The sequence below is a fragment of the Lonchura striata genome, chromosome 12 (genome assembly GCF_050655825.1).
Source record: "Lonchura striata isolate lonStrDom1 chromosome 12, ASM5065582v1, whole genome shotgun sequence".
Classification (NCBI taxonomy): Eukaryota; Metazoa; Chordata; class Aves; order Passeriformes; family Estrildidae; genus Lonchura; species Lonchura striata.
Genome location: NC_140714.1, coordinates 25,405,118 through 25,418,276, shown reverse-complemented (window position 1 = coordinate 25,418,276; position 13,159 = coordinate 25,405,118).

Sequence of the window (13,159 nt, the reverse complement as noted above, 5' to 3'; positions counted from 1 at the left end):
CCCTGCTCTTGCCCAGCTCGTTGTTTTAACGTGCACATGCCTTCCTGGCATTCAGTGCACAGTGAAAGCAATCGCAAAAGTCCAGCAGCTGCTGACTCCCAAACAGAAGGCGATGGCTATGTTCTTGCTTCTCGACAACTCAACGCAGCCCTTCATTTCTGCAGTTGCCATCGAGGTCTCTGCATGTCGGAGCCTCAGAGGACAAGTACGAGTTTCCCACGAGGGGCTGCATCAGGACGAAGTCAAAAATCAGGAAAATTGTCCTGGAACACCTTCCATAAGGATGCTAGAAGGGAATTGAAGAGGCAGGCGAGCGGCCACCACCGTCCAGTAGCAGTCCTTAGGGAGTGCGCAAAAGCCCGGTGCTCTTCGGCTTCGTTCTTCGCCCTCGTACAAGCTACCGCTCTGTCCGGCTCCCGGAGCAGGAGAAGCGGCTGCTTCGCGCACACAACAGCGGAGCGGCAGCCGTACGCTCCGAAGCGCTGCTTCAGCCGAAAGTCGCCGGCCACCGGCGCTTCGCTTCGGACAGCTCCGGAGAGCCGTAGTGTGCGTCTGCACTAGACTGCATCCTAGCGAAAAGCTTTGGCAGTGTGTCTCGCAGGGAGATAGCTTAGGAGCGCAGCGTACTTATGCCTCCCTTGTCCAGAACACGATTTTACAGCACACACTAAAAACACTGCCCTTTCCAGGGCAAGATGCCAGATGCTCTCTGATGGCCGTGCTCTCTCCCTGCTCTTGCCCAGCTCGTTGTTTTAACGTGCACATGCCTTCCTGGCATTCAGTGCACAGTGAAAGCAATCGCAAAAGTCCAGCAGCTGCTGACTCCCAAACACAAGGCGCTGGCTATGTTCTTGCTTCTCGACAACTCAATGCAGCCCTTCATTTCTGCAGTTGCCATCGAGGTCTCTGCATGTCGGAGCCTCAGAGGACGAGCACGAGTTTCCCACGAGGGGCTGCATCAGGACGAATACAAAAATCAGGAAAATTGTCCTGGAACACCTTCCATAAGGATGCTAGAAGGGAATTGAAGAGGCAGGCGAGCGGCCACCACCGTCCAGTAGCAGTCCTTAGGGTGTGTGCAAAAGCCCGGTGCTCTTCGGCTTCGTTCTTCGCCCCCGTACAAGCTACCGCTCTGTCCGGCTCCCGGAGCAGGAGAAGCGGCTGCTTCGCGCACACAAGAGCGGAGCGGCAGCCGTACGCTCCGAAGCGCTGCTTCAGCCGAAAGACGCCGGCAACCGGCGCTTGGCTTCGGACAGCAGCCGAGAGCCGTAGTGTGCGTCTGCACTAGACTGCATCCTAGCGAAAAGCTTTGACAGTGTGTCTCGCAGGGAGATAGCTTAGGAGCGCAGCGCACTTATGCCTCCCTTGTCCAGAAACACTGATTTGCTGCACACTCCAAAAACACTGCTCTTTCCATGGTACTATGTAAGCTGCTGTCTGACGCCCATTCTCTTCTGCCCACTCTTGCCCAGCTGGTTGTTGCAGCGTGCACGTGCCTTCCTGGCATTAAGAGCACAGTGAAAGCAATCGCAAAAGTCCAGCAGCTGCTGACTCCCAAACACAAGGCGCTTGTCTACGTTCTTGCTTCTCGACAACTCAACGCAGCCCTTCATTTCTGCAGCTGCCATCGAGTTTTCTGTATCTCGAGCCTTCTGGGACGAGCACCAATTTCCCAGGAGGGGCTGCATCAGGACGAAGTCAAAACCCAGGAAAGTTGTCTCGGAACACCTTCAATAAAGCATGCCAGCAGTGCATTGAAAAGGCAGGGAGCTTTAGCCACCGTCCTCTAGCAGTCGCAAGGCTGTGCACACAATGTCGTCTCCCTGCGGCAACGTTCTTCGCCCTCGTACAAGCTACCGCTCTGTCCGGCTCCCGGAGCAGGAGAAGCGGCTGCCTCGCGCACACAACAGCGGAGCGGCAGCCGTACGCTCCGAAGCGCTGCTTCAGCCGAAAGTCGCCGGCCACCGGCGCTTCGCTTCGGACAGCTCCGGAGAGCCGTAGTGTGCGTCTGCACTAGACTGCATCCTAGCGAAAAGCTTTGGCAGTGTGTCTCGCAGGGAGATAGCTTAGGAGCGCAGCGCACTTATGCCTCCCTTGCCCAGAAACACGATTTTATTGCAAACTCCAAAAACATTGCTCTTTCCAGGGCAATATATAAGCTGTTTTCTGACGGCCGTGATCTTTCGATTACTCTTGCCCAGCTCGTTGTTTCAGCGTGCACGTGCCGCCCTGACAATCAGTGCACAGTGAAAGCAATCGCAAAAGTCCAGCAGCTGCTGACTCCCAAACACAAGGCGCTTGTCTACGTTCTTGCTTCTCCACACTTCAACAGAGTCCTTCATTTCTGCAGCTGCCATCGAGTTTTCTGCATCTCGAGCCTTCTGGGACGAGCACCAATTTCCCAGGAGGGGCTGCATCAGGACGAAGTCAAAACCCAGGAAAGTTGTCTCGGAACACCTTCAATAAAGCATGCCAGCAGTGCAATGAAAAGGCAGGGAGCTTTAGCCACCGTCCTCCAGAATTGCCAAGGCTGTGCACACAATGTCGTCTCCCTGCGGCAACGTTCTTCGCCCTCGTACAAGCTACCGCTCTGTCCGGCTCCCGGAGCAGGAGAAGCGGCTGCTTCGCGCACACAACAGCGGAGCGGCAGCCGTACGCTCCGAAGCGCTGCTTCAGCCGAAAGTCGCCGGCCACCGGCGCTTCGCTTCGGACAGCTCCGGAGAGCCGTAGTGTGCGTCTGCACTAGACTGCATCCTAGCGAAAAGCTTTGGCAGTGTGTCTCGCAGGGAGATAGCTTAGGAGCGCAGCGTACTTATGCCTCCCTTGTCCAGAAACACGATTTTACAGCACACACTAAAAACACTGCCCTTTCCAAGGCAAGATGCCAGATGCTCTCTGATGGCCGTGCTCTCTCCCTGCTCTTGCCCAGCTCGTTGTTTTAACGTGCACATGCCTTCCTGGCATTCAGTGCACAGTGAAAGCAATCGCAAAAGTCCAGCAGCTGCTGACTCCCAAACAGAAGGCGCTGGCTATGTTCTTGCTTCTCGACAACTTAACGCAGCCCTTCATTTCTGCAGTTGCCATCGAGGTCTCTGCATGTCGGAGCCTCAGAGGACGAGCACGAGTTTCCCACGAGGGGCTGCATCAGGACGAAGTCAAAAATCAGGAAAATTGTCCTGGAACACCTTCCATAAGGATGCTAGAAGGGAATTGAAGAGGCAGGCGAGCGGCCACCACCGTCCAGTAGCAGTCCTTAGGGAGTGCGCAAAAGCCCGGTGCTCTTCGGCTTCGTTCTTCGCCCTCGTACAAGCTACCGCTCTGACCGGCTCCCGGAGCAGGAGAAGCGGCTGCTTCGCGCACACAACAGCGGAGCGGCAGCCGTACGCTCCGAAGCGCTGCTTCAGCCGAAAGACGCCGGCCACCGGCGCTTCGCTTCGGACAGCTCCGGAGAGCCGTAGTGTGCGTCTGCACTAGACTGCATCCTAGCGAAAAGCTTTGGCAGTGTGTCTCGCAGGGAGATAGCTTAGGAGCGCAGCGTACTTATGCCTCCCTTGTCCAGAACACGATTTTACAGCACACACTATAAACACTGCCCTTTCCAAGGCAAGATGCCAGATGCTCTCTGATGGCCGTGCTCTCTCCCTGCTCTTGCCCAGCTCGTTGTTTTAACGTGCACATGCCGTCCTGGCATTCAGTGCAGAGTGAAAGCAATCGCAAAAGTCCAGCAGCTGCTGACTCCCAAACACAAGGCGCTGGCTATGTTCTTGCTTCTCGACAACTCAATGCAGCCCTTCATTTCTGCAGTTGCCATCGAGGTCTCTGCATGTCGGAGCCTCAGAGGACGAGCACGAGTTTCCCACGAGGGGCTGCATCAGGACGAAGTCAAAAATCAGGAAAATTGTCCTGGAACACCTTCCATAAGGATGCTAGAAGGGAATTGAAGAGGCAGGCGAGCGGCCACCACCGTCCAGTAGCAGTCCTTAGGGTGTGTGCAAAAGCCCGGTGCTCTTCGGCTTCGTTCTTCGCCCCCGTACAAGCTACCGCTCTGTCCGGCTCCCGGAGCAGGAGAAGCGGCTGCTTCGCGCACACAAGAGCGGAGCGGCAGCCGTACGCTCCGAAGCGCTGCTTCAGCCGAAAGACGCCGGCAACCGGCGCTTGGCTTCGGACAGCAGCCGAGAGCCGTAGTGTGCGTCTGCACTAGACTGCATCCTAGCGAAAAGCTTTGACAGTGTGTCTCGCAGGGAGATAGCTTAGGAGCGCAGCGCACTTATGCCTCCCTTGTCCAGAAACACTGATTTGCTGCACACTCCAAAAACACTGCTCTTTCCATGGTACTATGTAAGCTGCTGTCTGACGCCCATTCTCTTCTGCCCACTCTTGCCCAGCTGGTTGTTGCAGCGTGCACGTGCCTTCCTGGCATTAAGAGCACAGTGAAAGCAATCGCAAAAGTCCAGCAGCTGCTGACTCCCAAACACAAGGCGCTTGTCTACGTTCTTGCTTCTCGACAACTCAACGCAGCCCTTCATTTCTGCAGCTGCCATCGAGTTTTCTGTATCTCGAGCCTTCTGGGACGAGCACCAATTTCCCAGGAGGGGCTGCATCAGGACGAAGTCAAAACCCAGGAAAGTTGTCTCGGAACACCTTCAATAAAGCATGCCAGCAGTGCATTGAAAAGGCAGGGAGCTTTAGCCACCGTCCTCTAGCAGTCGCAAGGCTGTGCACACAATGTCGTCTCCCTGCGGCAACGTTCTTCGCCCTCGTACAAGCTACCGCTCTGTCCGGCTCCCGGAGCAGGAGAAGCGGCTGCTTCGCGCACACAACAGCGGAGCGGCAGCCGTACGCTCCGAAGCGCTGCTTCAGCCGAAAGTCGCCGGCCACCGGCGCTTCGCTTCGGACAGCTCCGGAGAGCCGTAGTGTGCGTCTGCACTAGACTGCATCCTAGCGAAAAGCTTTGGCAGTGTGTCTCGCAGGGAGATAGCTTAGGAGCGCAGCGCACTTATGCCTCCCTTGCCCAGAAACACGATTTTATTGCAAACTCCAAAAACATTGCTCTTTCCAGGGCAATATATAAGCTGTTTTCTGACGGCCGTGATCTTTCGATTACTCTTGCCCAGCTCGTTGTTTCAGCGTGCACGTGCCGCCCTGACAATCAGTGCACAGTGAAAGCAATCGCAAAAGTCCAGCAGCTGCTGACTCCCAAACACAAGGCGCTTGTCTACGTTCTTGCTTCTCCACACTTCAACAGAGTCCTTCATTTCTGCAGCTGCCATCGAGTTTTCTGCATCTCGAGCCTTCTGGGACGAGCACCAATTTCCCAGGAGGGGCTGCATCAGGACGAAGTCAAAACCCAGGAAAGTTGTCTCGGAACACCTTCAATAAAGCATGCCAGCAGTGCAATGAAAAGGCAGGGAGCTTTAGCCACCGTCCTCCAGAATTGCCAAGGCTGTGCACACAATGTCGTCTCCCTGCGGCAACGTTCTTCGCCCTCGTACAAGCTACCGCTCTGTCCGGCTCCCGGAGCAGGAGAAGCGGCTGCTTCGCGCACACAACAGCGGAGCGGCAGCCGTACGCTCCGAAGCGCTGCTTCAGCCGAAAGTCGCCGGCCACCGGCGCTTCGCTTCGGACAGCTCCGGAGAGCCGTAGTGTGCGTCTGCACTAGACTGCATCCTAGCGAAAAGCTTTGGCAGTGTGTCTCGCAGGGAGATAGCTTAGGAGCGCAGCGTACTTATGCCTCCCTTGTCCAGAAACACGATTTTACAGCACACACTATAAACACTGCCCTTTCCAAGGCAAGATGCCAGATGCTCTCTGATGGCCGTGCTCTCTCCCTGCTCTTGCCCAGCTCGTTGTTTTAACGTGCACATGCCTTCCTGGCATTCAGTGCACAGTGAAAGCAATCGCAAAAGTCCAGCAGCTGCTGACTCCCAAACAGAAGGCGCTGGCTATGTTCTTGCTTCTCGACAACTTAACGCAGCCCTTCATTTCTGCAGTTGCCATCGAGGTCTCTGCATGTCGGAGCCTCAGAGGACGAGCACGAGTTTCCCACGAGGGGCTGCATCAGGACGAAGTCAAAAATCAGGAAAATTGTCCTGGAACACCTTCCATAAGGATGCTAGAAGGGAATTGAAGAGGCAGGCGAGCGGCCACCACCGTCCAGTAGCAGTCCTTAGGGAGTGCGCAAAAGCCCGGTGCTCTTCGGCTTCGTTCTTCGCCCTCGTACAAGCTACCGCTCTGACCGGCTCCCGGAGCAGGAGAAGCGGCTGCTTCGCGCACACAACAGCGGAGCGGCAGCCGTACGCTCCGAAGCGCTGCTTCAGCCGAAAGACGCCGGCCACCGGCGCTTCGCTTCGGACAGCTCCGGAGAGCCGTAGTGTGCGTCTGCACTAGACTGCATCCTAGCGAAAAGCTTTGGCAGTGTGTCTCGCAGGGAGATAGCTTAGGAGCGCAGCGTACTTATGCCTCCCTTGTCCAGAACACGATTTTACAGCACACACTAAAAACACTGCCCTTTCCAAGGCAAGATGCCAGATGCTCTCTGATGGCCGTGCTCTCTCCCTGCTCTTGCCCAGCTCGTTGTTTTAACGTGCACATGCCGTCCTGGCATTCAGTGCACAGTGAAAGCAATCGCAAAAGTCCAGCAGCTGCTGACTCCCAAACACAAGGCGCTGGCTATGTTCTTGCTTCTCGACAACTCAATGCAGCCCTTCGTTTCTGCAGTTGCCATCGAGGTCTCTGCATGTCGGAGCCTCAGAGGACGAGCACGAGTTTCCCACGAGGGGCTGCATCAGGACGAATACAAAAATCAGGAAAATTGTCCTGGAACACCTTCCATAAGGATGCTAGAAGGGAATTGAAGAGGCAGGCGAGCGGCCACCACCGTCCAGTAGCAGTCCTTAGGGTGTGTGCAAAAGCCCGGTGCTCTTCGGCTTCGTTCTTCGCCCCCGTACAAGCTACCGCTCTGTCCGGCTCCCGGAGCAGGAGAAGCGGCTGCTTCGCGCACACAGCAGCGGAGCGGCAGCCGTACGCTCCGAAGCGCTGCTTCAGCCGAAAGTCGCCGGCCACCGGCGCTTCGCTTCGGACAGCTCCGGAGAGCCGTAGTGTGCGTCTGCACTAGACTGCATCCTAGCGAAAAGCTTTGACAGTGTGTCTCGCAGGGAGATAGCTTAAGAACGCAGCGCACTTATGCCTCCCTTGTCCAGAAACACTGATTTGCTGCACACTCCAAAAACACTGCTCTTTCCTTGGTACTATGTAAGCTGCTGTCTGACGCCCGTTCTCTTCTGCCCACTCTTGCCCAGCTGGTTGTTGCAGCGTGCACGTGCCTTCCTGGCATTAAGAGCACAGTGAAAGCAATCGCAAAAGTCCAGCAGCTGCTGACTCCCAAACACAAGGCGCTTGTCTACGTTCTTGCTTCTCGACAACTCAACGCAGCCCTTCATTTCTGCAGCTGCCATCGAGTTTTCTGTATCTCGAGCCTTCTGGGACGAGCACCAATTTCCCAGGAGGGGGTGCATCAGGACGAAGTCAAAACCCAGGAAAGTTGTCTCGGAACACCTTCAATAAAGCATGCCAGCAGTGCATTGAAAAGGCAGGGAGCTTTAGCCACCGTCCTCTAGCAGTCGCAAGGCTGTGCACACAATGTCGTCTCCCTGCGGCAACGTTCTTCGCCCTCGTACAAGCTACCGCACTGTCCGGCTCCCGGAGCAGGAGAAGCGGCTGCTTCGCGCACACAAGAGCGGAGCGGCAGCCCTACGCTCCGAAGCGCTGCTTCAGCCGAAAGTCGCCGGCCACCGGCGCTTCGCTTCGGACAGCTCCGGAGAGCCGTAGTGTGCGTCTGCACTAGACTGCATCCTAGCGAAAAGCTTTGGCAGTGTGTCTCGCAGGGAGATAGCTTAGGAGCGCAGCGCACTTATGCCTCCCTTGCCCAGAAACACGATTTTATTGCAAACTCCAAAAACATTGCTCTTTCCAGGGCAATATATAAGCTGTTTTCTGACGGCCGTGATCTTTCGATTACTCTTGCCCAGCTCGTTGTTTCAGCGTGCACGTGCCGCCCTGACAATCAGTGCACAGTGAAAGCAATCGCAGAAGTCCAGCAGCTGCTGACTCCCAAACACAAGGCGCTTGTCTACGTTCTTGCTTCTCCACACTTCAACAGAGTCCTTCATTTCTGCAGCTGCCATCGAGTTTTCTGCATCTCGAGCCTTCTGGGACGAGCACCAATTTCCCAGGAGGGGCTGCATCAGGACGAAGTCAAAACCCAGGAAAGTTGTCTCGGAACACCTTCAATAAAGCATGCCAGCAGTGCAATGAAAAGGCAGGGAGCTTTAGCCACCGTCCTCCAGAATTGCCAAGGCTGTGCACACAATGTCGTCTCCCTGCGGCAACGTTCTTCGCCCTCGTACAAGCTACCGCTCTGTCCGGCTCCCGGAGCAGGAGAAGCGGCTGCTTCGCGCACACAACAGCGGAGGGGCAGCCCTACGCTCCGAAGCGCTGCTTCAGCCGAAAGACGCCGGCCACCGGCGCTTCGCTTCGGACAGCTCCGGAGAGCCGTAGTGTGCGTCTGCACTAGACTGCATCCTAGCGAAAAGCTTTGGCAGTGTGTCTCGCAGGGAGATAGCTTAGGAGCGCAGCGCACTTATGCCTCCCTTGCCCAGAAACACGATTTTACAGCACACACTATAAACCCTGCCCTTTCCAAGGCAAGATGCCAGATGCTCTCTGATGGCCGTGCTCTCTCCCTGCTCTTGCCCAGCTCGTTGTTTTAACGTGCACATGCCGTCCTGGCATTCAGTGCACAGTGAAAGCAATCGCAAAAGTCCAGCAGCTGCTGACTCCCAAACAGAAGGCGATGGCTATGTTCTTGCTTCTCGACAACTTAACGCAGCCCTTCGTTTCTGCAGTTGCCATCGAGGTCTCTGCATGTCGGAGCCTCAGAGGACAAGCACGAGTTTCCCACGAGGGGCTGCATCAGGACGAAGTCAAAAATCAGGAAAATTGTCCTGGAACACCTTCCATAAGGATGCTAGAAGGGAATTGAAGAGGCAGGCGAGCGGCCACCACCGTCCAGTAGCAGTCCTTAGGGAGTGCGCAAAAGCCCGGTGCTCTTCGGCTTCGTTCTTCGCCCTCGTACAAGCTACCGCTCTGACCGGCTCCCGGAGCAGGAGAAGCGGCTGCTTCGCGCACACAACAGCGGAGCGGCAGCCGTACGCTCCGAAGCGCTGCTTCAGCCGAAAGACGCCGGCAACCGGCGCTTGGCTTCGGACAGCAGCCGAGAGCCGTAGTGTGCGTCTGCACTAGACTGCATCCTAGCGAAAAGCTTTGGCAGTGTGTCTCGCAGGGAGATAGCTTAGGAGCGCAGCGTACTTATGCCTCCCTTGTCCAGAACACGATTTTACAGCACACACTAAAAACACTGCCCTTTCCAAGGCAAGATGCCAGATGCTCTCTGATGGCCGTGCTCTCTCCCTGCTCTTGCCCAGCTCGTTGTTTTAACGTGCACATGCCGTCCTGGCATTCAGTGCAGAGTGAAAGCAATCGCAAAAGTCCAGCAGCTGCTGACTCCCAAACACAAGGCGCTGGCTATGTTCTTGCTTCTCGACAACTCAATGCAGCCCTTCATTTCTGCAGTTGCCATCGAGGTCTCTGCATGTCGGAGCCTCAGAGGACGAGCACGAGTTTCCCACGAGGGGCTGCATCAGGACGAATACAAAAATCAGGAAAATTGTCCTGGAACACCTTCCATAAGGATGCTAGAAAGGAATTGAAGAGGCAGGCGAGCGGCCACCACCGTCCAGTAGCAGTCCTTAGGGTGTGTGCAAAAGCCCGGTGCTCTTCGGCTTCGTTCTTCGCCCCCGTACAAGCTACCGCTCTGTCCGGCTCCCGGAGCAGGAGAAGCGGCTGCTTCGCGCACACAAGAGCGGAGCGGCAGCCGTACGCTCCGAAGCGCTGCTTCAGCCGAAAGACGCCGGCCACCGGCGCTTGGCTTCGGACAGCAGCCGAGAGCCGTAGTGTGCGTCTGCACTAGACTGCATCCTAGCGAAAAGCTTTGACAGTGTGTCTCGCAGGGAGATAGCTTAGGAGCGCAGCGCACTTATGCCTCCCTTGTCCAGAAACACTGATTTGCTGCACACTCCAAAAACACTGCTCTTTCCTTGGTACTATGTAAGCTGCTGTCTGACGCCCGTTCTCTTCTGCCCACTCTTGCCCAGCTGGTTGTTGCAGCGTGCACGTGCCTTCCTGGCATTAAGAGCACAGTGAAAGCAATCGCAAAAGTCCAGCAGCTGCTGACTCCCAAACACAAGGCGCTTGTCTACGTTCTTGCTTCTCGACAACTCAACGCAGCCCTTCATTTCTGCAGCTGCCATCGAGTTTTCTGTATCTCGAGCCTTCTGGGACGAGCACCAATTTCCCAGGAGGGGGTGCATCAGGACGAAGTCAAAACCCAGGAAAGTTGTCTCGGAACACCTTCAATAAAGCATGCCAGCAGTGCATTGAAAAGGCAGGGAGCTTTAGCCACCGTCCTCTAGCAGTCGCAAGGCTGTGCACACAATGTCGTCTCCCTGCGGCAACGTTCTTCGCCCTCGTACAAGCTACCGCTCTGTCCGGCTCCCGGAGCAGGAGAAGCGGCTGCTTCGCGCACACAACAGCGGAGCGGCAGCCCTACGCTCCGAAGCGCTGCTTCAGCCGAAAGTCGCCGGCCACCGGCGCTTCGCTTCGGACAGCTCCGGAGAGCCGTAGTGTGCGTCTGCACTAGACTGCATCCTAGCGAAAAGCTTTGGCAGTGTGTCTCGCAGGGAGATAGCTTAGGAGCGCAGCGCACTTATGCCTCCCTTGCCCAGAAACACGATTTTATTGCAAACTCCAAAAACATTGCTCTTTCCAGGGCAATATATAAGCTGTTTTCTGACGGCCGTGATCTTTCGATTACTCTTGCCCAGCTCGTTGTTTCAGCGTGCACGTGCCGCCCTGACAATCAGTGCACAGTGAAAGCAATCGCAAAAGTCCAGCAGCTGCTGACTCCCAAACACAAGGCGCTTGTCTACGTTCTTGCTTCTCCACACTTCAACAGAGTCCTTCATTTCTGCAGCTGCCATCGAGTTTTCTGCATCTCGAGCCTTCTGGGACGAGCACCAATTTCCCAAGAGGGGCTGCATCAGGACGAAGTCAAAACCCAGGAAAGTTGTCTCGGAACACCTTCAATAAAGCATGCCAGCAGTGCAATGAAAAGGCAGGGAGCTTTAGCCACCGTCCTCCAGAATTGCCAAGGCTGTGCACACAATGTCGTCTCCCTGCGGCAACGTTCTTCGCCCTCGTACAAGCTACCGCTCTGTCCGGCTCCCGGAGCAGGAGAAGCGGCTGCTTCGCGCACACAACAGCGGAGCGGCAGCCGTACGCTCCGAAGCGCTGCTTCAGCCGAAAGTCGCCGGCCACCGGCGCTTCGCTTCGGACAGCTCCGGAGAGCCGTAGTGTGCGTCTGCACAAGACTGCATGATAACGAAAAGCTTTGGCAGTGTGTCTCGCAGGGAGATAGCTTAGGAGCGCAGCGTACTTATGCCTCCCTTGCCCAGAAACACGATTTTACAGCACACACTATAAACACTGCCCTTTCCAAGGCAAGATGCCAGATGCTCTCTGATGGCCGTGCTCTCTCCCTGCTCTTGCCCAGCTCGTTGTTTTAACGTGCACATGCCTTCCTGGCATTCAGTGCACAGTGAAAGCAATCGCAAAAGTCCAGCAGCTGCTGACTCCCAAACAGAAGGCGATGGCTATGTTCTTGCTTCTCGACAACTCAACGCAGCCCTTCATTTCTGCAGTTGCCATCGAGGTCTCTGCATGTCGGAGCCTCAGAGGACAAGCACGAGTTTCCCACGAGGGGCTGCATCAGGACGAAGTCAAAAATCAGGAAAATTGTCCTGGAACACCTTCCATAAGGATGCTAGAAGGGAATTGAAGAGGCAGGCGAGCGGCCACCACCGTCCAGTAGCAGTCCTTAGGGAGTGCGCAAAAGCCCGGTGCTCTTCGGCTTCGTTCTTCGCCCTCGTACAAGCTACCGCTCTGACCGGCTCCCGGAGCAGGAGAAGCGGCTGCTTCGCGCACACAACAGCGGAGCGGCAGCCGTACGCTCCGAAGCGCTGCTTCAGCCGAAAGTCGCCGGCCACCGGCGCTTCGCTTCGGACAGCTCCGGAGAGCCGTAGTGTGCGTCTGCACTAGACTGCATCCTAGCGAAAAGCTTTGGCAGTGTGTCTCGCAGGGAGATAGCTTAGGAGCGCAGCGTACTTATGCCTCCCTTGTCCAGAAACACGATTTTACAGCACACACTAAAAACACTGCCCTTTCCAAGGCAAGATGCCAGATGCTCTCTGATGGCCGTGCTCTCTCCCTGCTCTTGCCCAGCTCGTTGTTTTAACGTGCACATGCCGTCCTGGCATTCAGTGCACAGTGAAAGCAATCGCAAAAGTCCAGCAGCTGCTGACTCCCAAACACAAGGCGCTGGCTATGTTCTTGCTTCTCGACAACTCAATGCAGCCCTTCGTTTCTGCAGTTGCCATCGAGGTCTCTGCATGTCGGAGCCTCAGAGGACGAGCACGAGTTTCCCACGAGGGGCTGCATCAGGACGAATACAAAAATCAGGAAAATTGTCCTGGAACACCTTCCATAAGGATGCTAGAAGGGAATTGAAGAGGCAGGCGAGCGGCCACCACCGTCCAGTAGCAGAACTTAGTGTGTGTGCAAAAGCCCGGTGCTCTTCGGCTTCGTTCTTCGCCCCCGTACAAGCTACCGCTCTGTCCGGCTCCCGGAGCAGGAGAAGCGGCTGCTTCGCGCACACAGCAGCGGAGCGGCAGCCGTACGCTCCGAAGCGCTGCTTCAGCCGAAAGTCGCCGGCAACCGGCGCTTCGCTTCGGACAGCTCCGGAGAGCCGTAGTGTGCGTCTGCACTAGACTGCATCCTAGCGAAAAGCTTTGACAGTGTGTCTCGCAGGGAGATAGCTTAGGAGCGCAGCGCACTTATGCCTCCCTTGTCCAGAAACACTGATTTGCTGCACACTCCAAAAACACTGCTCTTTCCTTGGTACTATGTAAGCTGCTGTCTGACGCCCGTTCTCTTCTGCCCACTCTTGCCCAGCTGGTTGTTGCAGCGTGCACGTGCCTTCCTGGCA